The sequence below is a fragment of the Meleagris gallopavo genome, chromosome 9 (genome assembly GCF_000146605.3).
Source record: "Meleagris gallopavo isolate NT-WF06-2002-E0010 breed Aviagen turkey brand Nicholas breeding stock chromosome 9, Turkey_5.1, whole genome shotgun sequence".
Classification (NCBI taxonomy): Eukaryota; Metazoa; Chordata; class Aves; order Galliformes; family Phasianidae; genus Meleagris; species Meleagris gallopavo.
In genome coordinates, this window is record NC_015019.2 from 7,873,539 (window position 1) to 7,900,964 (window position 27,426).

Sequence of the window (27,426 nt, forward strand, 5' to 3'; positions counted from 1 at the left end):
TGATTCATTTCTACTTGCATTTCAGATTTGAAATGTGAACTGTAATGTGTCCTGGTATCTGTTTACATGTACATAAACAATAACAGTGAATGCAATACATTATTTATTTAGTAAATCCAAGAGATTTGTTATGGTGTATAGGAATTGCTGAATCACAGCCTGAACCTCTGATTGACCACCTGAGGCAAGCAATGAGTCAGCCCTGGGAACACAGGTGAAGACAATTCTCCTGTGCTACTGGAAGGCTGGAGCCTGCCTTCACCTCTCCTCGACTCCATTTAAGAGCTGACTATGACTGAGGGCAGATCTCTTTTGGAGATTGCTCCTCTTGGAGTCTTCTCAGCAAGCCCAGGACAAGGGTAAGCTTTCCATTCATTCTTTTTTAGTGCAATGACCTGTTTAGCCTAACTTTCCTGTATATTTCTTAATTATAACATCTGTGTATTCATTGATTATGCATTATGGATATTAGAATTAAAGATAATTAAAGAATATAACAGCTTGGATAAATTATAGGAACACCCTTAGCAGGTAGCAGGTTGAGCTAATTTTATAATATTGTCAAGAATAGCTCAAGAAATACTTTATCGCTTCCAAGGGAATGTTCCATTTCTCATCACGCAAACAATTGAATGTATCCATTTAATCTTTAGTTCACATAGTGGCTGGTTGTCAGTCATACCTCAGCTCTTTTTCAGATCCCTATGAAATTGTTTAGGACAGTTTACTTGTTGCTTTATTTGTTATTTATGTGTTGCTTTAGCCCTGGGTAACTCTTGTCTTGCTCTAATTTATTGGAGGGAGAAGAGGTTCTTTAAAGTATATATACCCAACATGAGATTAAGAAACAACAAGTCAAATGTTGGTCTGATTAGATTATTATAAATCTTAATCAGGGAGATGGGGAAGGTGAGGCTGGTGACTATTACAAATCAGGGTGATGGGGAAGGGAAAGCGGGCAATAGAAAAACATAAAGCAGGGATAGTCGCCACCGAGATCCAGCAGCATCCCGTTGCACGCCATTCCGATGGTCCGAGGCAAAAATGCAAAGGGGAGAGCAGCAGCATGGCCAGCCTTGTACAGCAAGCAAGTACAGCAACAGAACAAGTCCAGGATGAAGGGCAGGTTTCAGGTAGCAGGCCCAGGAGGAATCTATCAGCAGTCAAGCGTCATGTCATGAGGCATCTGATGTCAGGCAACTTTCCTTGTGGTTGTTGGTCTTTTTTTTTTTTTAATTCCTTCTTCTTTTGCCAACATGGCATTCCTGGGCACTTGGGTAAGTCATGTGCGTACCCCCGAGATAGCTATCTCCCTCGAGATAAACCCACACAAAAGACTGTTTCCTGGCCATTAATCTATGGCTTATCTCTCTCTAATTGCCCCTGGCCTGCAAATCTTCAGACAAAACAATTCAACAACTTTGACCAGGATTTGTCCATCTATGTCCCTCAGATGAAGGATTTCTCAACTCTTGCCCAGAATGTGTCCATCAGTGTTCCTCAGCAAGCTTTGAGACAATGGTGCAAAAGAATAATCCCTTACAATTCTGAATATGTTCTTTTCTCCTTTTTCCAATAGTTGGCCTGAAAAGATGTTTCTATCTCCCTCTTTATTACTCATGTAAAATAAATTACATCAATTTATAAGTTGTGTATATTAACGGGTGCATATTTAGCACAATTTTACATTGCTTCTTGAGCCATCTTATCAGAAAAATGCCTACTACCTCAATAACCTAAGCAGCAAGCAACTGTTTTGGTGAGAGCAACACAAAACACTGTTAGGAATTAATTATTTGGAAAACAAAACAGGACTAGAAAAGATAAACAGTAATCAAAATGCTGAGACATACCTGGAAGAGAGTGTGCCAAACTTGCTTCTAGTTCTATTTTCACTTATTTCACTTTTTTGTTTTGTTTCGTAGTTTGTGTGTGTTTTTTGTTTGTTTTGCAAATATATAACCATATATAATTGTCTTGTATTTTCTACTTTTAATTGATAACAGGCTGGTCAATTAGCAGTTTAAAATTCCATAGCACAAAATCCTGAAGGGATAACAATAAATTAACACTAATTATTTAAGCGTGTTAGCAATTTATTTCCAAATAAAATACTTAATATTACTACTTAATTATTTTACTAATGAATACAATGTTAAAATCTGCAAGACAGGGAAAGAGAAATGTTTTATGACAATGCTGCCAGTGATCCAGTACAAATACTATGTGCTGGCCAAGTTGGCCTTCCTTTCCATATTTCTCTTCAGAAGAAAATAATCATAGTCTGCATTACAAATATTAGTTGTTAATAATATCTGTTAAAAGAGATGCTCAAAGTCAGGCAGTAAGAGAGAACTTCCATAAATAGAAGAAATTTGAAAAACATAGGAAAAAAATAAATTAACCTAAATAAATTTATCTGCAACTAAAAAGGATATCAAATACAATTTAGCAATATAGAATAAAAATAGCCAAATCCATCATGCATATTATGAGAAAAATATATTTTTATGATTCAGCATATTTAATGTATTTACCATTGTCTATGTGCAAATATTTAACAATTTAATTCTTTTTAGGCAATCTGTACATCTTAAGAATGAAAGATGAAATGATCATGCAGAGTCTGAGGCATGGACTTAGTTGTGAATGATCCAAATTGTGTATTACTGGTTCTAATGTCCCTTATATACACTCACTATTTTTCTCTTTTAAATTTTCTACCCCCCTTTACATGTCAACAAAAGATTCCACAAACAATCCATAACTGTGCGTGCAAGCACTTATCAGAGTCATGAGTCGTTCCTCCCCATGAGCTCTTCCTTCAATCAGGGTCTTTATCACGCAGCTTAATTTACTTTGTTTTTCTCTTCTGGAGGTGTCCTTGGTTCTCAGCATTGGTTTCTCTTGCTATTTTTCTTGGTCCACAGCTTCTGCTCTGAGTATACTTGCTTGTATTCCCACATGATCATGACAAAAAATACATAATGTTGGTTCAATTCATCTGGAAAGTTAGGTGTCTTCAGACAAAAAATCTAAATATATGACATAATTCAAATAAAGACAGTTGTTGGTGCTTAGGGATGGGGATTACAGATTTCATAAAAGAATTTGATGATAGCTAAGGGGATGATTTGTTGTAGAGTGATCATGAAAAACATAGAAGATAATGTAAACTTTTGTGAAACTATTAAGTTCTGGGTGGTTTGATTTTGGATTATAGTCAGGCACCCATTCAGCCACTCTCTAATTCCCAGGACTGGGAAGGCTCCTGTATTGTACAACAATCAGAAAGCTCATGGGGTGAGATGAAGATATGGAGGTAGCTTAACAATTTCTGTCACTGACAAAACAGACTCAACCTGGGGAAAATTAATTTATTGCCAAGTAAAACAGACTTAGGCAGTGAGAAGCAAAGACAAATATTAAAATACTTTCTGTTTTCTAACAGTGACTTCAGTCATTCATTCCCAACTCCTCCACCAAGTACCTCATGCAGTGTAAGGACAAGGAGTGGAGAGGTGGCCAGCTATAATCCACTTTCTGCTGGTCCCATATAGGCTGCAGGGGAAGCCTTGCTCCAGTGCCTTCACCAGTGTCCCTCCTCCTCCTTCTCTGGTCTGGCTGTTCCTGGGGCTGTTCCTCACACTCTTACCCTCACTCCTCAGTGCTGGGCAGCATTTTGCCCTCAAGCACATTGCCATGCTTCCAGGCCCAGCTGTGCCCTGTGCTGTGGTGGCCAAAAGCGGCTGTGTGTAGCACGGGGCAGCCCCGGCCTCACCTCACAGAACTCTGCAGCCACACTGCTGCCAAAGCCTCACTCTGAGCACCCAACAGAAGTCTTTAAGGTGGTTTCTTGTCCACAGGATATGCTTGGCATAGCTAGCCTGAGATTGCTATTGGCTCAGCTGTGACAGAGCGCCAAGCAGGGCCCAGGAAGGCAGCATCAGTGAGGAGGGCCTGAGCACGTCAGAACTCTCCACAAGCACTGTAAGTCCTGTCTTTGCTTTGGATTTGCCAAATATTGCCTGAGTTTGTAGGCAGTCACATTTCCAAACTGGAAAAGAAAAATGGTATCTTCTTAAGAAGTACAAAGTGCTTAAGAGAAAGTACAAAATAAAACTTTGAATAAAATGATCTCCAGATGGTCATTAAATATGTTAAATGGCAGTCTGCTTTCAGCCCACCAGGCACCAATTTTATTATTCTAATAACATCTTAAAATGAAAAAGATAAAGTCTTATAAAAAGAGGCCGTTAACTTTGATGGCACTTAATCCAGATAACTTCTAGAATATCCATTAATGTGCAAAGATACAAAACATATTCAGCAACAAAAATAGTTCTTTGCTGAAAGGTGCTTATGTGGACTTTTGCCAACTCTTTTCTTTTACATGCAGATGCTGAAAAACAGAAATTTTTAAATGTAGAAATGTAACAAATGCTGTGTTGTGAAATAAAACAGTGATGTATTTAAAAACCAAAATTATGGGTATTGAAAATTCGGATGAGTAAGCGAATAAGAATTTTGAAAAGTAGTTCTATTTGAAGTCTAAACTTTGCCGTACTTCATATACTCATATTACCCATACTTGATACAAATTCCACACATGTTAGCATTTGGTCATGCAATAACGTAAATTATTCTTATCTATTATGCATTATTTTTACACTAGTTTACAAAGGAATTCAGTTTCTGGTTTGGGCTTTGTGTGTTCAATTTTGGATGTTTATGTATAAAAGTTTGTTATAGTCTAAATATATACTATCAGGATCTCAGCAAACTCAGTCACAAGCAGAAGACATTTTCAGAAAGAAGAGAAGTGGGGGAGAGTCTTCACTTGAACACCGGAAGTTCAACATTCAGAAGAACTTCTTTACAGTAAGGGTGACAGAGCACTGGAACTGTTTGCGCAGAACGGCTGTAGAGTCTCCTTCTGTTGAGATATTCAAGACCTATCTGGATGTGTGACTTATTGTAGGGAACCTGCTTTAGCAGGGATTTTGGACTTGATGGTCTCTTGAGGTCCCCTCCAATCCCTGCAATTCTATGATTTCTACAGTCATCCACAAATGTATGCTGTGTATTTTTTGTAATATTCGAATTCCCAGAATTTTCAGGAGAAGCTCTTGAATTTTGTCTTCCATATTACCAAATAAACTGATACCATCTCGATAGATGAGGAAAAAGATAATCTTCCATAAGATACTCAAGTATTTGATGTTTTGGAATAACGCGAGATTGTGAAATGCTGATGGCATTTCATAAGTTTTTTTTCAATTCCTATTGAAGATAGAGCATTTCTGGAGGTCTCAGAAAGGGTAACTCTTCTGGGTTTCTGACTGAGCAGTTATAGACCTTCTACTCTGGCAGACAAATATGCTTAAATCTTTTTGTATAGATATGAAAATGTGCCATACCAATAGATGAATCTTCAAAAGGCTTGCTGTACTTATAGGAGCCAGCAAGCCGTAAAACTTGCAGTCTGAAAAATACTCAGGAACAGTGTAACTGTAAGGAATAAATCAGATGTTCTGTTCTCATTTTGAGTATATCTGACTGTGAGAGGAACATCAGAAAATAAGCAAAGAAATCTCCTGCCACTTTTGCCTACAGATTGAAGTGTGGGGGGTATTATAGCTACTTTGCTGCTTCTGACTGGGAAAATTTGCTTGTTGAATTATGGCAGCCTAAAATCGCATACGTTTACAGAAAGAATAAGCAGCAAAAGCAGAATGGATCTCAGGGTTTTGAGCCTCACTGCAGTGACTGCAGAGGCTGTTAATATTCAAGTCTGGTAAAGTAGCAAGAAATTTTCCTTAATATCTAAACAAAGTGGATTGGGTTTCTTTTTCAATCCTGAACTGTAATCTTTCTGAAATTTTCCCTGCATTTTCTTAAATGTGGACAAAATTTGTACCTCTGTAGCAAATTAATAGATAGAGCTGAGAATGCCAACAAAAGACAAATTTAGATAAAGCACTAGCACTAGAGGATCATATTTAGAATGTCTTTATGAAATGTATATTTGAATTACAGAAGCCATGTACAGCACTGCACTCTATAGCAGTGTCTAGTACAATACATAATTCAACATGAGTTAAAAATGAGGAGGTTGGAGATCAGTGGAGATCAAAAATGGCTAAAGAATACAACATATCACTAACATAATTTCTTCTTATTTCTTCTTCATTTTAAAGTAAATTCTTGTTTTTTCTTGATTCTCAAGAGGGATTGCTGAACCGCCTTGACTGAGCAGGGGGTTTGGAGCAGATGACCCAACCCAGGATTCCTTCCAACCTCTGTCATTCTGTGATTCTATCATTCTGTGAATTGAAAGTAGAAACTGATGTGATTGATGGAGAGCAGAATTCTGATGCAGGAAGCATACTTTCTTCAAAATGCACTCTTCTAAAATTTCAGATGTAGTGCTTGAGAGATTTTTTATTATGTTCTTAATAATCTTTGTTTAAACATATATAGAACTGAACAATTGTATGTTTTGACAAAATTTTAAAAGAATAATTTTCATTACACTCATAAGTACAGTTATTATTTTTGTTATAAAATGTTGAAATAAATGAAATTTAAAAGTATGTGCTATAAAATTAAAATGAAAGAATACAATTGCAACTCTGGAATAATTCAGTGTTGCCTAAAAACTTATAAAATATTAAATAGACATCCTTAAAAAAATGCTAATTTCTTTCTGCCTCTTTCGTGTTTAGCTTCACTGCATGTACAATCTTTTATATTTATTGATTCTGGTGAATATGATGTCAGGTAACACCTTGGGGGTCATAGATGATGAAGGTACAAACTGGTTCCCAAAGTTAACATACAAGCTGGAAAGATTTCTTTGTTAGAAAAGTAGTTCACATTTTAAAATCATAGGGTATTTAATTTTAATTTTCAAGAGGGAAATGTGCCAAATGCTTCTGTTTGGTTCCCCCTCACCACCACCCTTTCATTTTTTTTATTTAATTCACTGGAGCTTAGGTGCTGCTTAATTTATTTCAGTAGTTGAAATTTGTCCTCTTTGTCCTCCTAGTCTAGTTTCATTGTTTTCAAATAACACAGTCTTGCAGCAGTCCCATGTCAGAATAGGAGGCAAAGCATTTTGTAGCTTTACTTTCAGGGTTGTGTAATACTGTTATCGCTTTCAAAAGAGAGAACAAACTTTGCTTATCTAAACTAGTCATATGTTGAGATTTATATAGAAAAATCACAGTAGAATGTGGTTTCAAAGCATTAAGGTATTGCGAATATAGCAAACTATACTTTCATACCCTGCACTGTCACTAAGTAAGTCAACCTTCTTAGCCATTTGAAAAGGAGCACAGAACTTGAAGTTTATGTTTTAGTAAATATATAAGGCATCATTCAAGGTCTGCCAAGGCTACTGCATTGGTAAATGTCAAAACTCTAATCCCAGTAAGGGAGCGAGCCAAGGCAAGCTGCTGCATTTATTAGAGTAACATGCAGAAGCCTCCAGTACACTGTTTTCTAGTTGATCCCAAACTCATTGCTAGACTTTCCTATTGTTATAAAATTGAATTAGTCCTTCATTATGAAGGAAATAGGTGCAGATAAATGTTTGATATTCTGCCTCTGGCAGTGGCTAATACTATGTGCTTCAGAGGAAAAAAACAAACAAACAAACAAAAAAAAACACCAGAAATATCCCCTAATACCACTAAGTCCAATCTGCAATGCTGGATGTAAGATAACATGCCTTCCTGATGCCCATAGGGCTGAATTATGCCCTGTTGCATGAGTCTAAATTAATCTTTTCCTAAGCAGTGTTATTTCAGATACTGCTATTGGTCAATTATGCAGGCCCTTTTAAAATTCCATGTCAGTTGTTGTGCTGCATAAGTAATTATTTCCTATTGAGTATTACATGGCTACTAACTATAAATCTTAGTGAATAACCCACTTGTTTTTCTGTTCTGACAGATGCTCCCTGGGAATGCTTGTTAAAGGGGAGAAGTACTTCTGTCTGCATCTAGTGAAGTCAGCCCTGAAGTAGATGAAATGCTAAACTGCTCTGGCCAGAGATTACGCATCCTGATGCTCCCAGGTAATCCGTTACTTCCTTTTGGAATCTTATATACTTGGGAAAGCAATATTTCAGTCACAAACTGCAAGGAATTTAGTGTTTGTTTACTATACATTACATTAATCTAAAATTATGCTGTGCCCTTAAATTTCTCAATGATCATAAAGGAAAAAAATAATGGTTACAGGACCTGTTCTTAAACTGAGCTTGCCAATGTTTAAGGTAAAGCATTTGATTTGATAATGAAACATGTAACAGTCATTGTTTGTTCTCCGTTTTATTTTTTTACAACTGAGAAGAACATAGTATGTGGAAGACCAAACATTTTCACTCTAATCTGAGTGATGTTTCAATCCAAACCTTTTTTAAGTCTCTCTTCTGAGAAAAATACCTTCTATACGTTAGTGGCTCAGTGTCCTCCTTCTGTTTCCCAAAGTAATGTAATTTTCATTAAGCAAGGGGGATTCCAACAAATAGTAGAGATTTTAAAAGAAATAATTTTAACTTGGCTTCAGTAGGCTTCAAACCACTATCACATGACACTCCTGACATGTCCATACTCTTATTAGAATACATGAGAAATAATATAATGATGGTAATTATTTAGCCCTAAGAATTTGTAGACAAGGGGAAGACATTAGGCTGTGTTATATTAATTCATTATGAAGAATTCTGCCAGCTCTTTGCCAATTTGTTTTTCTCAGTTTTCTTTTTCTTTTGGTGTATGCCAGAAAAGCTATTAGAAGAAAAAGCCTTCTGCTGCTACCAAACTCTGCCTGGTATGGAGTTAACAATATCAAAAAGACTTCTTTTTTTTGTTGCAACCTGTTTTACTGGTGTTAAAAAGAATTTAAAACAAACAAAAAAACATCAGAAGCACAAAAAGCTGTCAGTTGTTAGCCTTTCCTAGTGCAAGGCATTTCATCATAACAGTCACATGTACATCTCCACAGACCTGCATGCTTGGTGATCATTACTCATTTAGATGATCAAGCAATAGCCAGTTTTCTATCTGCTGGTGATTAGAATAGAATAGTTCAGTTGGAAGGAACTCCATTATGCCTCTGTGTTATTCTTCGACCAGTTGCAGGTGAAAAAAGCCCTGATCCTTGATCCCAGACTCCTTTTGTTCAGACATATGTTTGTAATCACACCAGTATATATAGCCATGTTTTTGGCTACACTGGGTTCTGAAGTAGATGTAGCTTTGCAACAGATTGGCACTGACAGTGCGGGGTTTGTTTAGGGCAGGTGAGAACAACACTTCTCTTTGTAAGTATCTCACATTAGACTTGATCTTACTTGCTCTTTCATGGCTGAGACCTAAGGAAGATTCAGTCACAAAAGATCCCAAAGGAAAAAGTGACTTCTTAGTATCCATAATGCACAGCATATGCAAGGCTGAATCAGCATTAGCTTCCTCTGCAATTTCCTATCTTCAAACTATTTTGCTCGTATATTTTTCTTACCCATTATACCTCTTTTTTTTTTCCCCATGTTTGTTTCTCCTTGCTGTTCCTTGAATTCTCAAACCTGATATCTCTGCCAAGCAAGTGGAGCTGGTTTCTAAACAGAAATGTCAGAAATGCAGTACATAAATTTTGCCGTTGTTTCAGAGAAACTACTTCCATTTCATTTCAGCAGCCTTAGGGTCCTCAGTATTTTTTTTTTTTAATAAGGTCAGTCTTCCTCATAAAAAGTAACCGTTAAAAGCAGGATGCTATATTTTACCATAAAGTAAAACCACTTTACCTGTGAAGGGAATGAAACTGAGTGATCACTTTAAGAACTGGGGAAAAAGTGCTGTAATAGTGAGGAATGAACATTATGGGTAAACACAGCTCTGTGCACCTATATCATAGTTTTGGATCACACAAGTGGGACTGTAAGCAGCTGCCTGTAAACTGTGTGTTTTGATCAGTGTTTGAAGAACTTTTTCAGATACACACTGCAGGAATGCTTCTCCTGACAAGTAATCTAAAGGGAAGAAAGTAATTGAATGCTAGCTTGGAGATACAGATCATCAACTGATTTTTTTCCTCTGAGATTTTATACATGGATGACAGAACAGGAAAGTAGAAAGGGAAGGGAGGGTATTTTGAATATATTGAAGTTTACTGCATCTTCATAAAAGTAGGGCATATATGAAAAAAGAAGAAAGGTTCACTTGAGTATCTGGGTTTTAGTAAGCAGCTACTTAGCTCTGTTTCCTTGCTGGAATTTAAAGAATGATATTTTAATAATCAGTGAATTACAGTTAATTAAGTAGGTCATATTTAATCAGTATTTATTTAGCATAAGTATGTATCAAGATATTGAAGTTGCACGTGAGTTCTGATAAATTCCAAAGAAAAATTATGACCAGTTGATCAGTAAAAGTGTTAAACTTTCATACAATCCAATTCATAGTTAATAATTCATAATCATTATGTATATAGTCTAATAATTTTACAGAGTAGCTAAGTTTTCATACAGTATATACTATATCTAATTGCTAAATTATTTAGATAGTTAAATTCAAACATGGGAATGAATATTGATCATAGTGTGTAGATATTTTTAAAATGTATTTCTTTTTTCTGTCTGAGAAATCAGAGGGTTTTTATACTGTTTCAGTGATCATTTACCTCAAGAAATGTCTGAAAAAATATGTAGTTTCGGAATAGGATAAGTTATCTTATTCCGCTGTTCAGATGTGTATATTAAAACAATCTCCAAAGTAAAAGTTGCTTTGTGAGAGTGAGTTTACTGTTACCTTGAAGAGTAGTTTCCATTACTGCTACCTTGAAGTGTAGTTTCCATTCCTGTAATCACTTTGGGATATAGTGATTGCTGATGTCTGTTTCTGTATAGTGCCTCAGTACTCTCACAGCTCCCAATGCCATATATTTTGAGTGCTTCTCAAGTTGTAAAATCATGAAATAATACTGCTTCAGAATTTCATTGTTGGGGTTTCTTGAACTCTCTTTCAGGGCATGGAAAGAACATTATAATGTTCAGAACTCAGAAAAACGTTTTTCTACTAGATACAAATTTCATTCAGTTTGAAGTAAAACAATCTGTTTTACTTTACAAAAATAAAATAAAATAAGAATGGAACAATCTGCATATTTTTATTGGATACCTATTAATGTAACTGTACAAGATATAAAAAAATCTAAGCATTTGGTCTAAAATATATGAGAAACTTAATAATGCTGAAAAGTCTATTGTTGTTTAGGAATACTTGTGTGTCTGTGTAGTTCCAAGAATAATGTATATAAAGCAGTGAAGGAATTGCAGTGGGAATCACCAAACCAGTGAAAAAGCACTTTTGCTTTAAAAAATAAACGTAGAATTTGAAGCAATTATGTACTTGACATTTTAAAGTCTTTTCTGCTGAGAATGCGATATTGTTTCAAATATTACTATAACTATAATTGTTGGAAGTAATTCAGCCAGGAGAAGAAGCTGACTTTCTAACTTGTTTCTGTTCCAAAACTGCCCTTCATGAAGACATGCTTAAATGTTTCTTTAATTTACTTTTAAAAGAAAAAGAAAAAAAATTGTTAAAATTTGTTTTAAGAGCTATCATGGTCTTGTTCTTTGTTGACATAGCTGAAACAACTATAGCACTATTGCAGTAGAATAGTCAGAGGCATATTTCAATATTTCAAGGTATGGGCAATAGTTTGTTGTTGGCTGGGTGGGTTGTTTTTTGCAATGATACAAATACATATTGCCAAATACATACACAATAAAGATGAACCTGTCAAGTTCTGTAATGTTCACCAAAGGTCTCACTGCTTTGCTCTTCAACAATTCTGAAGGCCAAATCCACGTGATGATTAATTGGCTGACACCTGTAATATGCTTCACTTGGGAAATTTTTGAGCATAGGACTAATCAGGTTATGGCCTCTTGTGCTACATAATGACTCAATTTCCATCATCAGAAAATGGGATTCCAAACAATGATCCAATATTTTTGCTGTCTTGGTCTGAGAAAAGATACTATCAGAAAACAGAAACTTAATTGTTTTCTCAGATAGGTAAATAGAGAAGGCAGAAGTGGTTGCTCTGCACAAGGTGGAAGGAAAGCAAATCCACTTGCATTGTACATACGTGCATATGTAGCACATATCCTGACACAGCCAAACTACCTAGACATCAGAGTGTTAGAGAGTGGGGGAAGAGCACTAGCTTCTTCATGTGAGAAAATAAAGGGAAGAAAAAAAAGACTTATTAATTTCTTAATAATTTTTCCTCTACTAAGAACAGTTAAAAATCCTCTTTCCACCAGTTTGTTTTTTTCATGGTTTGTTACTGAGATCTTGCTCATTAATCTGTTATAGTTCATATAGTTTATGCACTGTTATATATTTATTTAGTCATTTCTTAGAGGCTGTATCATCTGTCCTTTATGATGTTTACTCTTCTGCAAAATTCAAAAATTGTAGTAGTGAAGAGATTAACTCATTGCTAGAGAGAAAATGCACAGTCCTAAACACCATGGTATAATGAAGATGAATCTTGGCATTCTTTGCTTTTACTAATCTGCAGTCTATCATTTCACTATATGAGAACAGACATTTCTTTCTTTACTATTTAATCAAGTATCTGAAGATATTAACACTAGAATAAATTAAGGGCTTTTAATAGACTCTGAAAAAGCAGCAATTTCAAGATGGTCCACAATAATTATCCTTTAATTAAATGCAGTATGTTAAGCCTAAAGAAGTGCAGAGATTTGGTTTGAAAAAAGGTGGTAGGAATCTATAGAAATCAAACATATTAATAAAGCTTAATCTGAATTAGGGCAAGCGGAAAGAAGGAAGGACCAAATGTGCCATACTAGAATCAATGAAGGAAGAGAAATACACAATTACAATTAGGAACAGAAAACAATAGATTTATAATGTAGGGGCTACAGAAAGAGTTAACTATACCAGATTTAGATTTTCAGATGAATGGTAAGAATTAAAAGAATAAAGCCAAACCAGTTGTAAAGGTGATCATGATCTTGTTTCTTGATCCTTCATTCAGCATGTAGGGTTATGTTTCATAAAATCTTTAAAAGCATGAAACTGTGTGTGAAGACTTACCTTGTGGAGTCTAAATCCTTTTGCATTACAAGGTTTATACAGCAGTGTCACAACCTTGCTCTGAACATCTGAATATTGCATTATAATATACAGCAACCAATCATATAGGCGAATGTGAGTAATAAAACCTAAGGCTCATAAACTCTCTCAGGCTATGTACCTGTACTGCATTTTAATACTATCTCTCTACTTTCTGAATCATTAAATCTGACACACCAAATTTTATTCCCTTTAGTAGCGTTGTTAGGTTGACTGCCCACTAAATATGAACCCTAAGTGAAGATGACTTCACCTTGGTACTGAGCTTTCTTTGCTTCAATTAACTTTAGTACTTACCTCACTTCAATTAACTCTGCAGGATCTGTGAAAAGGTCTCCTTATTATTGTGAGATATTTTTCTAAGGCATGAAAAATATATTTGGCAGTACATGGGGATATAGAAATGACTTAAATGAAATTGCAACTTTTGGTAAATAGAAACACTTAAAGGCCATTTTTCAACAATAATAATTGTTTTTGTCTATATTTAGTCCCTCCTTAAAACCTAATTATCCTGCTAAACTATGTACAAACTAGACAGTGGACTGTATGATATAGAGGAAATATATTTGAATTTTATTTCAGACTTCTCAAAGCAGTAATTCATGTCTCATGTATGTTCAACGGTAAAAATACTGTGTGATTTCTACTTTAGAGATATACAAAAGTGAATAACTATTTAGAAATTACTTTTTAGCAACTCTCACGTTGGAGAGACGTAGTGATGTTGTTAAAGTTTTTAAGAATTTGTATAGTTGATCCTGCAAGAGAACAAGCAAAACAAGGCTGAGATAAATGAACCTGTTTATTGTTGACATATATAGTAAATGGCACAATGTAACTTATGGATCCCTTAAAAAATGAGAGCTCTGCTATTTTTTATTTATCTTAAATCTCAGTAGTGAGCTGAAAAGGCTTGGCTTGCTGCTGCAAGGCTAACAGGAGTTGAATCACAAATCTTTATTAATCAATGGGATAGCCAGTAATGGAGGAAATTGGGACATGTATATTAAAAAAGTATATTTTAATCTAGCATCTAGAAACTGATTTAGAAACAATATAGTCCTTAAGAACAGGATATTTATGTTCTAATCAGAAAATACAGGATTTGGCAAAATGTGAGTTAGAGTGAGCTAATAAATAGAAACACCAAATAGCTGTGATCTAACTTCAGCCCTGAAGAAATATTTGGTGAAACAAGGGCATCCCAGAGGAGAGTTTGTTAGAAACAGTGACAAAGACTAGTATGTAGAACTAGTACTAACACTTGTCAAGAGCAGTTGCTTTGGAGCTGGCCCAGCCAGCAGCAGAGCAATCGATCCCAAGGTATAAGGGGCCTTTGCCAGGGAAACATCGAAAAAGGGAGAAACCCTACAGTAATGGGTAGCTCTCACAAGAGAACTTGATGCAGTGTGGGCTTTGCCAGGGCAACTGAGTCCACACCCATGCTCCTGAAAGAAGCCTTAGAGTCTACAGACTGTCTCTAAGGAGAACCAGTCCTTATGAGTTTGGCGCGCGTGTGTGTGTGTGTGTGTAGCAAATTTTTGTTCTGGCATATAGAAGCTGTAATGAACACATAGCTTCAGCCCCCAGGATCTCATGTATATGTTCCCGGTGTCATCCATTCAGGTATTGCATGCGACAAGCAGAGCTGCTGTAAATGCCACATGAAGCTCTTAAGCAAGTTGAAATTATTCCACCCCTTCCTCGTATCTTAGGTATGTCTTTATGCCTTAGGTGCTAATGCTTGTCGTGTCCCAGAAGATGTCTGATTCTTCTCAGCCACTCTCCCACTCCCTAGTGCAGTATCACTGGTGCACATTAGGTTGCTTCTTTCTCTGCTGTTCTCTTTTTAAAATAATGTTTTAAGAGACTTAACCAAAAATGTCATCACCTCCATATATTTGGCTTGCTGTGTTCAGGTGGTCCAACTGAAGCATTGCATTAATACTGATACACGTTAGGAATTGCTGAGTGGTGTTGTGAGTAGCTTCAGCTAATTAACTCATTTGTTTCTGATCTATTTGGTTTTCTCCAAGTGTATGCAGCAATAAACTGCCCTGAAGTTGTCAAAAGTGAAGTAGATAGCAAGTGCTTGCTGCCTACATGCACCACGCTGAAAACGCGGCAACTGTGTTCTCCTCTGACTGAGAGTACTCAGCACCTGTTTGCGTTAATGTGACTTGCATCTGTGCTCGGAGTACAAATTCTATAGCCTCTGGGTAATAGACACCCTTATCTTACATTTCCATATTGCTGTGTGAAATAAAAGCCATTGTACAAACAAATCCACCCCATCCCTCCGTGGATGTTTCCTCTTGCTTCTCTCTTCATGAGAGCTAATTTGCAGTGAGACAACCCAGGACTGACAAAAGAGATTTGTTACTTGCTGTTGGCTTAAAGAGAGGCAAGCAGAGACTTCTTGACATGCTGCCATTGTATGGGCCTTGTCTGAACTTTATCTTCTTGAGATGCAGTCTGTGAGTAGAAGTCGCCTTTCCTGAAAATACTGTATGGTTTCCATAGAGTGAAATTTCTGCCTGTGGACTAGATTGTGGCTTTATGAAATTGTCGCTGTGTCCAAGTGGCTTCAGACAACTCTGAAAAGCTGTGATAAATATTGGTATCAACAAAGGAACCAGCCTGAGCGCTTATCAGCAATACGCTCCTGCTTGCTGCCCCACCGTCTTTATCAGGATGACTGCAAGTGGGGCACCATGAAATTAGAACATCAAAGTGACGGAGAATCAAAAACAAAGAAGAAAATATAAGATCTTTGTAATATTTAGTCTAAATTTACTCTCTTCCAGTTTAAAGCTATTTCCCCTTGACCTGTCACTACCTGCCCTTATAAATGTCCCTCCCAAGCTTTCCTGTAGACCCCCTTCAGGTAGTGGAAGGTCACTATCAAGTCTTCTCAGATCCTTCTGTTCTCCAGCCTGAAGAGTCACAGCTTTCTCAGCCTGTCCATGTAGGGGAGGCGCTCGAGCCCTCTGATCCTCTTTGTGGCCCTCCTGTGGACCTGCTCCAAAAGCTCCACATTCTTGTGTTGGAGGTCATAGAACTGGACATGGTAGTCCAGGTGGGGTCTCACAAGAGCAGAGTACAGGGGCAGTTAATTCAAAATACACCCGTGCCTTTCCAGGAGAGTGCTGGTATTGCATTTGATACCATTATGTTTTGGACTTCTATTTTAAGAACATAATGCTGAAATGTTCCAAACTGTTCTAAACTACTTGTTTTTGCTTTTTTCTTTGTATTCACCTGTCTATATAGCTGTTATGGCAGAACTTCTGAATGTCAGTGTCAGTGAACGCTTTGGCATTTCTTTTCCTTTCTAGATCTGCAGAATTTTGGTAATCATTCATTTGCCAAGAAGGCTTTTTTCCCCTGTATTCCTAATTTTGACAATTTGTTTAACAGCTTCAGATAATCAAGAATTAACTTGGGTAGGATTTTGTCTTCATTCTTCTTGCTCTGTGTTTCTGTTAAGTATTTCTGCTTAAATAGTCCTCTTAGTACTGTGGAGAGCTACTGCATGCATTTTTCTCTGCGGTAAATAATCATTTGGCCTGTGTGCTTTAGAGGCTTGCTACATTTCTCTTTTTACAACGCGTAAAACTTACAAAAAGAAAGCTGATGAATGGACCTGAATGTGTGGCCCAGAGTTCCCTGCAATATCACAGACACAAAAAAAGGTTTACTATGCTGAAAATAAAATGGAGGCAAGAAGCTATGCTTTAGTAGCATGTGACAGCCCCCATTTAGGGGCTGATATATAGTAAATTGGTTTTGAACCTAACTGAAAATCAACTGTTTATCTTTAGTTCTTTTTTTAATTATTATTTTCATATAATTTAGCTGACTAATGCTTTCAGAGCATTTTTCTGGAGAGAAGAAATGACCACATATGATAGATGTTTGCTACCATCCCTGGGATGTTTAGATTCATGAGTAGCTTGTGGGAATTTAACTGAGTATAATGTCACACCACTGATGATCCTAGCAGTGCGAGGTCACTTGCTGCTGGCCAGGATCTTTAATTAAACCATTCTATCTTCTAAGAAACCTCTGGAAACATGATGTTTGAAAGAAAAATTCGTTGTATTCTCTTTCAGATGAAAAAGTGGGTTTCAGGAGCAGAAAATAGTTTCTTCAGCTATATAAACTATTTGTGCTAAGTTCGGACTCGCATAAACCTCCTCTATTCAATTTACCTTATACCTTAAAAGATGCTTCCTCATTTGGAGATTTTCAAAGTAGACTGAAGAACAACAAGGAACAGGGAGTTGATAAATGTAACATTTTCTGTTTTATGTTTTAAAGGATAAATGGCTTGGTAGTTATGCTGTGTTTAATGTGTATAAAACAAGTGCTCTTGATAGAAAATGTAGTAAAAATCATTACTTTTCTTCTCTTGGGATATATTTCTTAATTCTAAAGCTGAAGAGTGCTGTTTTTGTGTTAGGTTCTTTCTTTCCATCTAGATTCCTATTCATCTGTAATTCTAGTATGAATAAAACAAAAAGGAATATCAGTAACATATTAACTTACAACTAATTGTAGATTACGTAAAAGTGGTAACGTGTAACAAAGATAAAAGGCAATAAATGAAATCTCTAAAATGTTTCAACATAACCTACGTACAGTGTGAGACAATTACATGAACTGATAGAGTTTTTAGGATTCCTACCTACTTTGATTAACAGAACACAAATACATTTATTTTATTTCTTTGCTTTATGCGTTACTGTCTGTAGAATGTTTTATCCTGAGTATCAATTAAACTGGATTTTAGGATGTAGGTAAGAGATAGCTCTAGATGTTTGTGCTATAGATGCATTTCTCTTGTGCATTTAAAAACATTTTAGAGCAATCAGGGAGAAATACGAGACCGATAATTTGGAGACACTGACAGCAATTTTAGTAAGATTGACTGCTACTACCTATTTACTAGTAAGAGTAATCAAACAGAAGCAGAATTAATTATATTCTGTTTTTTAAAAATAGACATTTTGTCATATTTTGTACTTAATACTTTTATCAGTATTATGTTCTACTTCTATACTGATATGCTTTAATGTTAGCCTGTTCTGCCAGGCCACTCTTTTATGGTTTGATGTTGTTTGTTGTTTTTTCCAACAAGGTGAGCATCGTGATTTTAAGTTCTGCTGTACAGCCATGAAACGTGTGTTGGTCACATATACACAGCTGAAATCAAAGAGATGACGTCCACTAGGATTTCCAAGATTTGTGATTGTGTGGTTTTTTTTGTTTTTTTTTCAGTCAGTGTTTCCAAACTCTCTAAATAACAATGTTTGGGAACCTGCTTTTTAGATTACTGTGCAGCTTGCATGCTTCTTCCCATTGAGGTGCAGTTTCCCTCATAAATCTAGTCTATTAATGATTTGTGTGTGTTGTAATTGATTCTATATTTTATAGAAGGATTTATTGTTGTTACACTGTAACTCAATTATTAATTGTTATGTTTCCTAATCTTTGTCAGTCTTGCATTTGGTTGCCTTCGTATTTCTGAAGTAATTTCTCTTGGTTGAATAAATGGAACATATATTGCATTTGAAAGTATGACCTCACTTGAGCATAGCTGGCTTTTCCTTTCTTGATAATTAACTTTTGATGATTCCTGAATGGACAGTGTACAAGGTATATAGTGTAGAATAAACAACAGTGTTCCCTCCTGTACTCAGAAAGATCAACTATGTAATTAATGTGCTCAAGAAGCTGTGGTCTAAGATAAGAAAAGTCAATCCAAATGTGTGCTAATAGCTTCAACTTCAATTAATTTTCATCAGAATTATCATATTCCCCCAGTGTCCCAAATACCATTGGAGGATAGTTGTCCATGTGTTTTTTTAATGAATTAATCATGCTGAGGGGGGAAAAAAAAAAAGAACAAACAGCAAAATGACATAAATAACATACATACAAAATAATAGCAGAAATAACATACAGAAGTACATATGAAAAGAAGTACCCAGATGCTCCATCTGATTATTTTGTACATAGTATAGATATCAGCCACTGCTCAAAAGAATGTATGAAGGTCATGCTATTCAGGTTTTCTTTTTTTGTTGTATTATAGATTTTTTTTGCAAGTTATTTTCTTGACAATCTGTTTGTAAGCAGTGTATCAAATTTTTGGGGTACTTTTGCTCAGAAAGAGTGGAATGCATTGGAACTCAATACATTATGTATTATCAAGAAAGAGGCAACTTCCTTGTAATGGAAAAAAAAATACTATAGCACAAGCAAAGTCAAATTTTATATTATGGCCTACTTAACACACTTGGAAAGATAAATGCTTTTTTGGGGGGATAAAAGTTTTCCATCTTTATCTGTGTAGGTTCATCATGGTCTTTGGACTTCTCTGTTGAACTCCAACCAATTTTGCATAGTATGGGGACTCCTGTCTTAGTAAATGTGAAACCAAGTGTATGATGTTGGCTGATTTTTCTTTCCTGGCAATAATTAATGTATGCTTGAACCTGAGCTACCCCATTCCCCATTCTCTGAATACCTTTCTCCTTTACTTGACTCTTACCAGCTGGCAGATGTGTTAGGTGCTTTTCTACCACACTGATGTGTCTCACTGACTTCAGAGACAGGTCTGATATGTGATAATGTAAGACTGTATTTCACCAATTTTAAAACTCCATGTATCTCTAAACAGAAAAAAGTATTTCATGACAGTTGCTTGAAAGGCAAAACAAATGTTTCTAAAGTAAATAGTATGTCATGCCATCAAAACTGTGGCATATATGGTCGGACATTGTATTTGTTAATTTTTATTCATATTGAAAGAAGTATAGTTATGTCACTTTAAGCATAGATTATGTCTGATGGATCTGAATACATGAATGCCTTTTAAAATTTGGCAAAACTGCATGGGCAATGTGGTTCATGTAGCAGTGTGTTTTGGAGTGAATCGCCCAGCTGCTCAGGTTACATCATGGTTTTTTGACTCATAACAATGGAGATTCAAAGAGTCATGAAGTTCAAAGCCAGCACCAGTGGCATTTTCAGATGAGGTCAGCTAATGTTGGTGCAGTGGATGTACTCAAATCAGACTAGTCTTATCTGAAGTATCCCTTCCTAAAACACACTCTCAACCTAAATTCTTTAGTTATTAGATCAGAGAGTTCAGGCTGAGAATGTGTTTTGTGTTGTGTTTTTTTTCCCACAGGATTTTGTTGCCAGACATATGCATACATATATATCTATGAAGTTTGCAAGATTACAGACCTGGAAGCTGTCCTTCAGAGTGAGGGACACAGACTTCTGCCTGCTCAGATTAGAGAGGTTTTTGTTCTTTGGCTGGTAGTATGGCCAAATCATTCACTGTCTTTTCCTTCTGAAAGCCTAGTTCTTACTTATGAAAAAATTAATGAGAAACCTGTTGAAAGAACCACACTGAAAAAAGAAATAGCTAATTGCAGTGTGTCATAACATTCTACTTATTCTTAAAATATGTATTTGTATTTAAAACAGAGCTTTTAGGCCAGCCATATTAAAGCAGTGCTTTTTACTCTTCCACACTGTGTGAGCTTTTTTATCAGCTCTTTGAATGGAAGGAGTTTGGTGGAAGAAGAGATGAAACAGGTTTTTATGGTCTGGTTTTAATTCTTAAAGGAGTTTCACTGTTCCAAATAAAATCAGTATTCTTATGATTGAGGCTAACATAAAGATACTCTGCGTACCTGGGTAAATTATCTGATCCAGAAAGTACTTTAGCACAAAAGAGAAGCCTCTCAAAAAACATTAAGCTCCAGCTAAGATGAAACACAGGAGCCAATATGAGATATTTAAGTGAATAGCCAGTACATATTCACTCATTCCTGGAAATATGCAGCTGCCAGTTGATTTATAATGAAAAATGTATAGCAAGTTTCATTTGAGTATTTCTTCTTTCTGCACTTCCACATATAGGGTATAGTAAAGGTGTTATTTTGTATGGAGACGGTTGTCCAAGTCTCCTTTAGCTTCCCAGCCCTGAGTTGGTCCTGACTGATCCAATTCAGACCTGGCTGAGAGAACTGGGGAGTTTGGAGAAATCCATTCACCCAGGGGTAGGACATCCCCAAAGCAGAGCTCTCTACTGTATCATGGACAGGAATCCTTTTTTTCTTTATCACCTACTGGAGCAGTTAGTTAAGGTTACTGTATTTAAACACAGATTACAATAGATATGCAGGTGTCTGTTCATTTCAAACCTATCAGCCAGGGAAATGTGCTTCATTAGTTTTAATAATTACCAGAAATAATGATGAAAAACAATCAGCAAGAAAAGAGGAAAGCAAAGGAGCCATCCTCCTTCAGCTGTCCTATCAGTGGTCATTAAAAGGTCCTCCCACAAAAAAAAAAGTGGTTCTTGGCTTGTGTCCTTTCTCCATTATTGCAGTTGCACGTTAGCTTCACTCTGTTTTATAGCAGAGAGTTAATATACAGATAGAATTGGTAAATGCTTAACAGAAAGGAAAGAAGGAAGAAATCTTATTGATATACAAGCATGATTTTTCTTTGCTCATACCACATGGAGTATCTTAAAGATATTATGTACTATTTGAGCTGAATTTTGGGTTTTTTGACATATAGCTGACATATGTAACATCATATGAAGGCACAAACATGGGGATGTATACATTAAATAAATTGATTTGGTTGCAGTAATGTGAAAGCAAAGTGTTCTTGATAACTAATAAATGTATATTAAACAATTCAATATTTAAATATATTGAAACAGACATAATAAAACCTACAAAGGATATGCTAGTTTTAACTTGTATATTATGTGTAGTTCTGTCAATTTCTGTTGATCTATTGAATTTTCTAAGTACAAGTACACAATTTTCTCACATGATAGATGTAACCTAATTAGTTGGATGATGTAGTAGAAATGCTTGCTCATGGCTTGAAGCAGTGATTGAGCACCTTGTGGAAAGGCAGGGCCAACCCAGGGGAGCTCAGGTACATGCAATATACCTGCGTGACTGGCAGGAGTGGAGCTAGTATCCACCTCTTTCCAGACTTCATTTAAGGACTGGCAGTGCAGGTAAGGGTATTTTGCTGCAGATTCATCCCTGTGTACCTGAGGTCTTCTGAAAGTAAGCAGCTTCTTTCCTTTATTTCTGTGTCCACAGTTGTTGCATTTGAGCAAATCCTCACTTGCTGCAGCCTGGGACGTTGCTGCTCTGCTGTCGTTGCTGTGCTTTCTATCACGTTACAGAAGGGGAGATTACTTGTTTTATCCTAGATATAAATTTGAAAAGTTTTAAGAGTCTTTGATCAGTGCTCTGCTAATGTCAACATACTCAATAGACAAAGGGAACTAAATGCTAAGTCATAGAGCATAGGATTATTTCACTTTTTTTTTCTCGCCTTTTCTTTCCATTCCTTTCTCCCTTCCTTCTTTTCTTCATCCCTTCCTTTCCTTCTTTTTTTTTTGGTTTTTTTTGTTTGTTTGTTTGGTTTGGCTTGGTTTTTTGTGCTTTTTTCATGTTACAAATGGCTACATGCAGCTTGGCCATCATTCAGAAGTTTTGTTATGGAAGGAATAGGTCATTTGCCTCGTAACCTCTCAGTTTTTCCAGTAGTTCTAAATTAAGTCCCTTGGATCGCTCTTCAAGGTCAGTGGCTTTTTCATTAAGTGCAGAGAGCCTTGCCTTCTTTCGAGTTACTTAAATTCCCTATGCCCTGGGCCACTGATTTTTACTTTAGTTCACTTTCATTTTTTAATTTGACCAAAGTTAATATAACAGGCTGTGTGTGCTATCAGCTTTTCCTATTCCCCTTCCCACTTTTTTTTATTATGGAATTCATCCTTTCAGTCTCACAGGTCACCTACGTGTTTGTTGAAGTACTAAGTCCTAAGCCATTTGCTTGCAGTAGATCAAGAACAAGAGTTGCACCACAAGCAGACCAGAAAGACTGCAAGATGTGATTTTTTTTTTTCATTCTTTTTTATATTGTCATACAAAATGATAGGCCTTTAATATTTTTCCGCATGAGGATGAAGCTATTAAAAATCTCTGAACACTAACTATTAGGTTGATAACTCGACAAGAAAGAATATGGATAATGTGTTACATACATACAAAACAAATTTATATAAAACATTTATTTCTACCAGACATTTCTACCAGTAAGGAATTTTTGCAATTCTGAAAAATTGGTGTTTGCTGCAAGCTCTCGTAATGAATACTTGAGCTCCTCTAGCCTTTCTTATCTCAGTGATTTTTTCTTTTTTTTTAAAGCTTGAATTGTGTCCTTCAGCTCCCCTGTGTTGTAAGTCACAGTTATTATTTCCTTTAAATCAAGTGAAGATAGTTAGGAAGATACACATTATTTTCCTCAATAATGTGTGATGAATATATGACAGAAGCAGAAATAATATCCCGCTGTTCTAACTGTTATACTGTTATATTTCATGGCTTGTAATGCCATGGGAAGGAAAATCAACACTTTGTCAGAGTGACTAAGCAGTTGGAGGTTCTCCGTTAATGGTGAAATCTCTCATAGGATTTGGTTTCACTTGACAATTACATTCAATTAGAAAACACCCCTAAGTGACTTCTCAAGGTTGTGGTTTAACTTGGTGTGATTTCCAAGTGAAGAAAACCTCTGGAGGAGATATTATTAATTGTACACTCCACAGCATTTCCTTGGGAGCAGCCAAGGTCAGTGCAGTTTTCTCAAACACTCTGCAAATGAGTAACCAGGAAGTTTTTCCATTTAAATAGTTCAGAATGGACAAGTGAAATAAGTAACTGACAAATGTCATTCTTTTGAAGGAAGATGGACTAAGAGTTTGTCTAAAGAGGCTATGGGATGATGCTGAGAGTAAAGCTTTTGGCTGAAGCTCTGTCTCTGCTTTCTATATCATGTCACCATCCTTCTTTGTGTGGAAGTGTAGGTAACACATTCAGTGGTCCCCGTAGTCTTCTTTCTTTGCCTGGTCATTTAGCACTGGACTTTCTGGCCACCTTTTCTTTCAAAACTAAGGGCCTTTCACAGAAAGGCCTACTGACCAGTCCTAAAATAGCTCCATATGTATTTGCCTTTTTTTCCATTAAGATCAGATTGAGATAAGCACAAATGAGGATGATACTGAACAGAATACAGTTTTGAGAGAAAAATCTGTGAATGTTGTGAATTTACGTTGCTGTTTGCTAATATGCTGTAGTTTCTTAAATCTAATTTTCATGACATCCTAATGGGAAGGAGAGGAGACTGCTTATTTCTGTAAGTCATCTTCATCATCATTTTATTTCTTTTCCAATACCGAACAATTTTTAAAGCAACTGAGCCAAAAGGACAAGTGAGTCAAGTGTTCAGTTTAGTCTGTAAACTGTAGGCTTCAGGGAGTCATGGAAAGAAACAGACTTTATTTGCTCTGTTCTTATGCTCCCTTTCCTAAGTGCTCACTTCCCACTCTCCAATGTAAGAGTCTCTTAAACAGATCTTTCCTCCCATTTGGTTTTAAATTCATCTTTACTGACTTTCACTTGCCATAAAATATCAAATAATTAATATTGATACTTTATTTGGTCTCTGGGAGGTGGAGGTTAAAGATAGCGCTTTAGTTCAGCGAGGTAATGAAAATGTTTTGTCTTCTAATCAAGCACTTGAAACTGTACATATTCTGCTAATATGCAATTGTTAATAGGCGTGCCTATGATATATTCAATAAGTGAAACGAAAATATAATGTGTGAAGCTATACAAACTATCTTGGATTTTAGCAGAATACTTCTGCACCTGTCAGTCTTATTTCATTTGTCAGAAACAGAACTTGGTTTCATGTTTTTGAGAGGAAATTACAGAAATTACATCAGTACGCACTTAGGGAAGCAGTTCAAGATCATAACTGTGTCTTAGAAAATAGTGGACTATCAACAATTTTCTGTTTACAAGAGAAGTTTTCACTTATTTTTATAATTGCACATAATTTTCTTAGATATAAATAGCCTAACAGCACCATCTTCTGACAAGCTGTAATTTCTGCAGTAACCTTGAAAAGCACTTCTAATCTTTTACATACATATTTATACTGCTGTCACAAAACAATATATATATATTGTTTATATATATATATATTCTTTTTTTCTAGGGAAAATATGTGTAAGTGTAATCCCATGAATCCCAAGAGAAGACGTTGACTAAGAGACCAGAGAAGTCACTTGCTGTCCAATCTCATTTAAAACAGTGAGAGAATTTCATTCAACTGTAATTGTGCCTCAAATTGTTGTTGAAACATTTGCTTCAGAAACATTTCAAAGGTATATTCCTGTCAAATATTTGGAAGGAGTAATTTATATGTAATTTGAACAGCGGGCAGTTCTGCCAGCTTCAGATGTCTTGAAACATTACTGTTAAAGTGTACATCACTATAAAAATAAAAAACACTATGTATATTCCATTTTTTAACCTGGTGTTGCTGTTATCTGTGTAACAACAACAACAAAAAAAACTGTCTTTCTTTTCTTACTGAACTGCACAGAATAAATGCTGATAATCTTAATACATTTTTGATCCATTTAGGGCAACTGTGGTCTTAGGTGATTGTATTTTGGCAAAGGTGATTTTACTCATGTTTATCTTATGTTGTCCACGAGCTCATACACTTGATCAGTTACCATGAATTCATTCTCTAAACTCCATTCTTGGTTGAACCTAATGTTTCAGCCAGGTCTCACACTTCCCAGACAAAATCCTGGATTGTCAATGTCATTAAGAAATACATATGTTTTTGCTGGTGGTGATAGGTGCAACTGTAATGAATGTTAGACAAGTTTTGATAGAGAACCAACTATTATCCAACCTTTCTCAAAAGAGTGATAATAAACACAGTACTGAAACGAAACAATTTATCAAACAGTAACTATGCCTCTCAAGGGAACAAGCCCTATTTCATATTATCCCAACTAATTCCACACATACACGTTTACATTAGAAACACGCAAGATATTTTTTAGGTAATCACTCTTTATATGTATTCATGAGACTTTAGCCAGATAACTAAACCTGTACTCATAATGAGCTACACATTCACACAATTAAACATTAGTTGTATCACCACTGATTTAATAAGGAAATATATGTTCTAGACAGTTGCAGTGACTAGAAGCTTATAGCAGAAATAACTGAAAAATTTCAGCGTCTGTCACTATCATGGTGGAACATTTACTTAGGGGCTGTGTTCAAAGAATCTGATGTATTAATGAGAGAATTTTCAGACATTAATTTTCAGACTAAAATGTAAGAAAAATGGAAATGAAAATTTGAGAATGAAGATTTGTAGGTTGTACTCCAACAGTACTCTTAGGTTTGATGTTTTGGAGCAGGGCTTATGTATGCTGTTTCTTAGTACTCTCAAAATAGCAGGAAAAAAACTTCATATTGTATTTTAGTCTAGAAATGAAAGTTAAGAAATATTTTCAAGTCATTGCACTGCAGCTTGAAGACATTGATGCCTTAGTCTTGCAGCTGTGTACTTTGCAAAGGTATTGATTTGCAGTATTGATTTTACTTCCAGAAAAAAATAATTGTACTTCTGGTAGAAAGCAGAGTTTGGCATTCATAAGTGCACTACATTTTCATATATACATACCAAGGGAGGGGATCTCTGGTTATAGAAGTCAATTCTATTCTAGCCATCTGTCATCCAACTTACAAACATTTCTAATGTGTATTGCAAAATCAAAAGTTAAGTAGTATATTGCACTTAATTTTAAAAACTCATTGAGAACAAAATAGTGATGACTATCTGAATAGCTTTGTAATTTTTTTCTTACATAAGTTACAAAAATCTATTACGTTGTGAAATATTTGATGAGGTTGGTAAAAAATCTCAGAATAACTGATATCTATCACTGAATTAACTCAAAATACTTTGTTTTCCCTTACTAGTTTCTTATCTGTGTTTACTTGTGTTTTGTTTTACTGCATTTTATATATGAATCAAGAGATCTAATTATAAGAGACAAGGGCAGGTTATACTTATTTCTACTGCTAGAGCCAGACACTTTCAATTTTGATATGTTTGTAATAACTTATTTGTTCATATATTCTTCAAAACGTAGAATTTCCCTTGAGCCATTAAAGACAAAATTGATGCCAAGAAATTGTTGTTTTTCATGCATCTTTGCTCAGGAATATATTCTACAAACATGGCGTAACTTAAACCAACAGGGAAAACAAAACAAAACAAACAAACAAAAAAAAAA

The 27,426-nt window shown here is 35.7% G+C and overlaps 1 long non-coding RNA gene across 1 annotated transcript; it reads left to right on the forward strand.

The window, feature by feature from the left end:
- Positions 1 to 299: 299 nt before the first annotated feature.
- On the forward strand, positions 300 to 27,426 carry LOC104912171. The gene is made up of 4 exons (XR_794441.3): positions 300 to 359; positions 3,867 to 3,990; positions 7,960 to 8,083; positions 25,311 to 27,426. It is a non-coding gene; the product is annotated as an uncharacterized LOC104912171 (long non-coding RNA).